At 38.8% G+C, this 7,330-nt stretch overlaps 1 pseudogene; it reads left to right on the plus strand.

Annotated features, from left to right (window-relative positions):
- Nucleotides 1-6,755: 6,755 nt before the first annotated feature.
- On the plus strand, nucleotides 6,756-6,874 carry LOC145408622 (5S ribosomal RNA; annotated as a pseudogene).
- The last annotated feature ends 456 nt before the right edge of the window (nucleotides 6,875-7,330 follow it).

Below are 7,330 nucleotides of genomic sequence, written 5' to 3' on the forward strand. Positions count from 1 at the left end.
TTTGTACGGTCAAGAGGAGGTCTCCATTAGGACGTGATGCGAATGTGATGTCAGGACCTATTTGTCGAAGGAGAGAGAGATGGAGAGTGAGGTCATTCGTCGTCGATTGGATGTTAAAATACTAAGGCCACGTCTGGTGACCGAAAATTGATGTTAGTGACGGGGGATTTGGAAAGATGGGGGGAGGAAGGAGAGGGGGGGAGGCGAAGAAACAGAAGGATAGGAAGAGGAGGAAAGAGACGGAAAAGTAGGGGGGGGGGGATCTGCCTGTTCGAGAGAAGGTTTTCGAGGAGCATCTCCCGTTGCTCCTTGAATAAGTGTTGGAGAATCATCACTGGCCATGGTGAGCCTAACTGTATACGAGAGGAATTAAACTGGTCCACTCCTGAGAGCCCGAGTCAGGAGTAAGGGCAAAAAATACAAGGGCTGCCGTACCCATGGTTCCCTGAGGCCGTTCGCGACTGACACAAAGGATTCAGCCTTGCATTCCATCAGCACGGCTCTCACACCTTAGGAAGGTGAGAAGAAAAGAAGATAAAAGAAGAGAAGAGAAGAAAAAGGACCAAGCAAAATTAGTAGGGTCAAGGACTGGGACCCAAGGACAGGGGAAGCAGGGCATAGCGACACCACCCCCACCATCAGGACCCTACCCCAGAACTCTGAGCCCCCCCACGACTACAACGGGCTTGGTATTGGGGGGGGATAATCCTTCAAGAAACTAATGCTACGACACGCCTTAGTTACGCTTACCGTACGGTATATAATTGATGGCTATCCATAAGTGTGTGTATCAAGACTTATTTTAATGTATGTAATATTATTTATTTTAATACTGTATTTATTTAGCTAGAAATAAGAACGTAAGTGCAGAACACTAGTAATTATTAGCGACTTAGTAAACTCCCTTGGGACTTTCCCCTCCTAATTTTCATATAAAATGAGAGGGGTACTACTCCAACTCCTTCACTTTGATCTCCCCTGAAGAAATCAATACACGAAAGCGCTCAGGATATCTCATGTGTCCTTTTCCTTGTGGCTATCAGGATATCTGTGAATCACGTGTTATTAAGAGATTCAATTGCATGTATATATATATATATATATATATATATATATATATATATATATATATATACAGGGTGTAACGCGACGTATGACAAAAACTTACACCAATGATCTATCATGTAATTCTGAGTATATTTTGTTCTATAAACATATGTTCTCTGCGACCCCAGTTCAGTACCCAGCATTCGGCTGTTTTGTGTAAAAGCTCGTCCCTTGCATGCGCCATTGGGTGAGAGCTTCGCAGGGCGACGGGAGACGAGTATTATTAGCTTATACTGTACTATACATAAAAATCCCATATCCTATCAGTTCACACGAGTTTTAAGAAGAAACTTTACGTAGTCTATTGATTCTTTAACATCAAGTCATGCATTCATGCAATTCTTTTGCACATATCGACTGTAATTAAGGATTAAATTCAAATTTTATGGCTTGCAAGGGAGTAGGGAGGGAGGGAGGACAGGCTGGTGTGTTGTTGCCAGTTATGTAATATTTGGTTTGTAGGATGTTGCTACCAGCATTATCATAACACCCACAGCTCATTCACTGCCTAAGTCAGTAAGAATTTTACTAATCACAATTTTTCAGCTGCAAGTAAACGTGTCGCCATTGGGTATCTCCACCTGTGTTCCTCTCTGCAGCACATCATCGCAGAATCCGTAAAAAAATACACGATATCTGCATATTCTTCACTGCTGTACGTACGTGGCATGCTGTTTCATGAACATGTGAAGCTGAACCCGGTGAACAACAGAACGCGGAGAACATTATTTAAAGTATGTTCCTCCCCTGCAAATGTTCCCGTTCAAATGACCAGTGTTGCCAGGTGCTGGCCCTAAAATATCTGTAGAATCATCCATAAAATTTCTTGAGATTTGAAAAAAATTCTGTAGATCACAATTTCACGCATATATTGACAAAAGGTATGCAAATATGTCTTAGAAGTTATCTGTGCATTTATTTAAAAGAAAAAAATATGATTAATTCCATACGAATAATCTAGGATTATTAGTTTTATTAAGAATATGGTATGAATTTTCATATTTCAAATTCATAAAATGCGGATTAACACACAGTTACTATGGGTCAAGTTAGACACGAACCTAACTGAAAACTTATACTGAAAACAAGGGCTAAAAGAGCGAGCCCCTTTTTCACTTTTCGTTTTGCTCATAACTTTCTAGGCCAAATAATTATAACCTTGTTATATTAGATAACCGTAGGAACAGTCGCTAACACCACTAATATATTCCAAATATGTCCAAACTTCCGAAATTAACTCAACATACCTGCTTCTTACTCTCACAGAATGTAAACAAAAATGGCAGTACACCGGCGCATAATAGCATTCGATAGTAGAAAAATGTATATATTTAATATTGAAATTTTCGTATTAGTTCACAGATTAAGCAGTTTATAAGTATATTAATTGTTATACTGCAAGTACTAGTCTAATATAGCTTAAGCGACATGATTTGAAATTAAAGAAAATACAATATTTCATAGAAAACGTTATGTTTCAAGGGTTAACTACTGTACAGCGTTGTCGTTTTGTGGATATTTGTATGCCAGCGTGGTTTTATGGTGTTGTCTGGCAATCCTCTGTGGTCAGGGTCGACCACGTCCACATCTGTGTGGTCAAGAAAACCACCCATCGATATAGCGGCAAAAGCGACATAGGTGTTTGTATACAATAACTTAGATTAAATGCGGCTTGGGATGTTCTTATGTTGTGGTTTATAGCTACAATAGGTAGCTATTATGTTGATGCACGCCCAAATTAATAAGATTTATGCATTCATTACATTAATAAATTTATTCATGAAAGTTGTGTTATTTCCCCTCAGTTATGTTTAACAGTTTATTGAAATCATATATTTATTATCTGTTTAGATGTTGTGTTGTTATTGGCCAATATAGTGTTTTCATGGGCAGCTGGTCCCTAGCACTGGTGAATTTTATCCTCCTGCCAGCTGTGCCGGCAGTTCTTAAACACACCCACTCAATCTTCAGTTTAGCTGCAGTAAGTGTTATTATTAGTTGTATTATATATATACTGTCTTCGTTGTCCTGCAATAGTATAATAGCCATTTCTGTTGAATAGTAACATACCCGATATATTATGATAGTCTACCATTTGTAACATACAGTTTTCTGTTAGAGAAAAATAAATGTTGAAATTTGATATTAATGGTAAACTTTGATAAAGCGTGAACGTACACCAAAACTGATATACATACGGTACATGTATAGGTTGCCATGCCTCCGAAGCGCAAGCTGAGAGACGAATGGCTAGTAAATGAGTTCAGTCCGTGGTTGACGAGGGTGGAGGGCGATCCTGAAAAAGCTTTTTGCACTACGTGCAACAAGGAGCAGAATGCTCGATCAAATCAGTATATACCAGAACTTCAACCACTGTACATCGTTCAAGATTAGTTATATAAAGAGCAATACTTTTGTGATTGTATTCTTATGCTGTAGTTTAGAAAATGAAGGACAAGAGAAAGCCTGGAGTTCCTTATCTCCTAGAGGCTTTGAACTTATTACATTCTAGTGAAGAAGAGACTACTCAGAGTAGTGACGATGAAAATGAACAAAGTAATGGACAAACTGAGGAATTTTTCCATACAGAGGCTAATATAAACACAAGAAACTGGCTCAGGGAATATTGATGCTGAGGATCATAGCGATGACAGTATTGATAATAGTGAGGAAAACACAGACAACGAAGAATGGTCAACTTGCGAAGAATACAACAATCAAGAAAGTCATGCAGGAAATACTATAATTTTCTCAGAATCGGACTCTTCTGAGGACGACGAGCAGTGTGACAGTGATAACTCCGACAACTGCGTAAGACCCTTTAAAAGGAGGAAATATTAGGTGAGAATTTATTATATTTAAATGATGTTTTATGCTATTATCATTTATCGTCCTGGGAAGAGGTAGCGGTAATTTATTATTCATCTGTTTGATTGCATATGTAGTTCAATAGCATTATTTACAGGAGTTATTATTCACCCAATGTGTAGAGAACGGTCATATAGTAAACTATACAGTAACAGAGGGTGAGTGCTGATACAAAGACTGAGACTGTGTTTGACGACGGACACAGGAGCCTCCCACATCAAGATAAAAGATGAAGATCGGTGAAAACAGTAGTACTATGGAAAATCACCAGCCCTGGCGGTAGCCGGCAACTTCTCCACGCCGCTTGTCCACACTCAGTGTGGTTGGGCCGACAACGCTGCTACTGTATACAATACGATTTCTTTCAGGACTGTCCTCTTGCCCACTGCTAAATTTCTCTATGGTATTTGTAAATTGAATTCCTTTCCATATTGCTTGTAAAATTTATTGAGAATTTCTGTAATATATCAAAATATCTGTAGATTAAGCACAAAATTCTGTATTTCTGTAGATCCTTCCAAAAATCTGTAGAAATACAGAAATTTCTGTAGACCTGGCACCCTGCAAATGACACTGGACGCAGGGTTGCCATTGCCAAGTCCTTATCATCAGTCTCGCTAGTTTAGTCCTGAAAACTTGCTAGAATGTCGCTAGATAATAAACACTGTAAAACATAGCTAGAAAATACGATAAAATCTCTAGAATATCACCTAAAAATGGCAAAAATATCCAGAATGTAGCTAGATATCATGTTGCCAGATGTTAGTGCCGCAAGTAGAAGCAAGAAAATAGGTCTAGCAACATAGTCGTTACATTGGCAATCCTGTATCACTGTTCTCACGTCAGCATATGAAAAAAATGGTGCCACGTTTACTTGCAGCAGAAAAATTGTTATGAATAATAATATTACTCCTGACTTAAAGTGACGCTAGTCACTCAGTACGGTAATCTTCTTTCACTGAATGAGCTGTGGGTGTTATGATAATGCTGGTAGCAACATCCTACAAACCAAATATTACATAACTGGCAACAACACACCAGCCTGTCCTCCCTCCCTCCCTACTCCATTGCAAGCCATAAAATTTGAATTTAATCCTTAATTACAGTCGATATGTGCAAAAGAATTGCATGAATGCATGACTTGATGTTAAAGAATCAATAGACTACGTAAAGTTTCTTCTTAAAACTCGTGTGTACTGATAGGATATGGGATTTTTATGTATAGTACAGTACAAGCTAATAATACTCGTCTCCCGTCGCCCTGCGAAGCTCTCACCCAATGGCGCATGCAAGGGACGAGCTTTTACACAAAACAGCCGAATGCTGGGTACTGAACTGGGGTCGCAGAGAACATATGTTTATAGAACAAAATATACTCAGAATTACATGATAGATCATTGGTGTAAGTTTTTGTCATACGTCGCGTTACACCCTGTATATATACAGAGAGAGAGAGAGAGAGAGAGAGAGAGAGAGAGAGATACGCACACACACATATCTATCTATCTATCTATATCTTTCTATTTGTCTATCTATCTGTCTATCTCTATCTATCTGTCTCTATCTATCTATCTATCTATCTATCTATATAAGAAGAAAGGATAACTACAGTAGGCAGGTTGGCCCATGCTAGGTAGCTCCTAGAAGAGTAACTGAACTACTAGACTGAGATTAGGACAGCAAAGAAGAAGGCTCTCCCCCGCCCTCCAGACCGTCCAACCGTAGCCGGCAGAAAAAAGTCAGAAAGAACACCAAGCAGTATAGAAAAACTGGCGTGGACATTTTATAAGAAAGTGTGAAAGGACAATAGAGACTATCGTAGTAACCTGAAAAGGAAAAAGTATGATTTAATACTGGTTATAAGATTTCTTTTTTCTATACCCATCCTTTATTTGTCATATGCTTATCTAGCCTATGCTTGAAACTCTCAATGGAAGAGGCAGCAATTACTTTACTAGGTAGCTTATTCCATTCGTCTGCTACTCTATCACCAAACGAATTTCTACCTTTTTCCCTATTGAAACGTAATTTTTTTTGTCTGAAACCATTACTTCTTGTTCTATCCTGTATGCTCACTTTAAGTACCTTGCTAACATCTCCCTTATTTATATCCTTCATCCATTTAAACACCTCAGTTAAGTATCCCCTTACTCTACCCCTCTCTAGCGAGTGCAGACTTAGAGTTTTCAGTCTGTCTTCACACGACAGTTTCCGAACATCATGTATCATTTTTGTCGGTCTTCTCTGTACATTTTCTAACGAGTTAATATTCGTTCTATAATAAGAACACCAAAATTGTACTACATAGTCTAAATGTGGCCTTGCTAATGCTAGAAAAAGTTGCAGTATTACTTTTGATGATCTGTTACTGATGCTTCTCGAAATAAATCCTGGGACCTTATTTGCTTCATTTCTCGCATAAATACTCTGTTGCCTTGCTTTGAGGTCGTTATTCACCATAACTCCTAGATGTCTCTCGCATTCCGATTTGCCAATTTCTTTATCTAAGTTGTATTTAGTATCTCCAATGGTCTTGCGTACGTTAATTACATTTTTCAACGTTAAATTCCTTTTGGCAAGTTGTAGACCATTTGGGCAATATATCGAGGTCCTTTTGTAAGTTATGGCAATCGTCAGTCGAGTTAATGATACGCCCTAGTTTTGAATCATCGGCAAATTTGCTGATGCTGCTAGTGACTCCTAAGTCTAGATCATTTATATATATATAATAAATAATAAGGTACTCTGTGGTACACCGCTAGTTAACAATCTCCAGTTCGATTTATTTCCATACCACGTTGAGTACACCGCTTCCCGTCCGATCAGCGAAGTTAAGCAACGTTGAGTCTGGTTAGTACTTGGATGGGTGACCGCCTGGGAACACCAGACGCTGTTGGCATAATGTTCTCCTTACGAGTCAAGTGGGGTTGGTGGAGGATTAGTGCCCCTCCCTGTAAAACAATTAACTCTAAACCCTTGGCCACCCCGTTTGGGATACATGGCGTCTGGCAATGAATGAATGAAAAAATGAATAATATTCTCTGATTTCGCCCTTTCAGCTAGGATTCTATCCATTTTAAGATATCGCCGTCTATACCGTGTGCTCGAACCTTTCTAACTAACCTTTCGTGTGGGACCCTTTTCAAAAGCTTTACTAAAGTCCAAATAAATAACATGGTAAGCTTTATCACTATCTACTGCCTCATAGACCTCCGAGTAGAATGACAAGTTTGTGAGACAGAATCGTCCTTGCCTGAATCCGTGCTGACTTTCGTTTATAAGATTAAATCTTTCTAAGTGTTCTCTAATCTTATTTGCCAAAATTGACTGTAAATTTTTTCCTACTATTGACGTT

The sequence above is a fragment of the Coenobita brevimanus genome, chromosome 8 (assembly GCF_032717465.1).
Source record: "Coenobita brevimanus isolate Jiangsu-jjx chromosome 8, ASM3271746v2, whole genome shotgun sequence".
NCBI classification, from domain to species: Eukaryota; Metazoa; Arthropoda; class Malacostraca; order Decapoda; family Coenobitidae; genus Coenobita; species Coenobita brevimanus.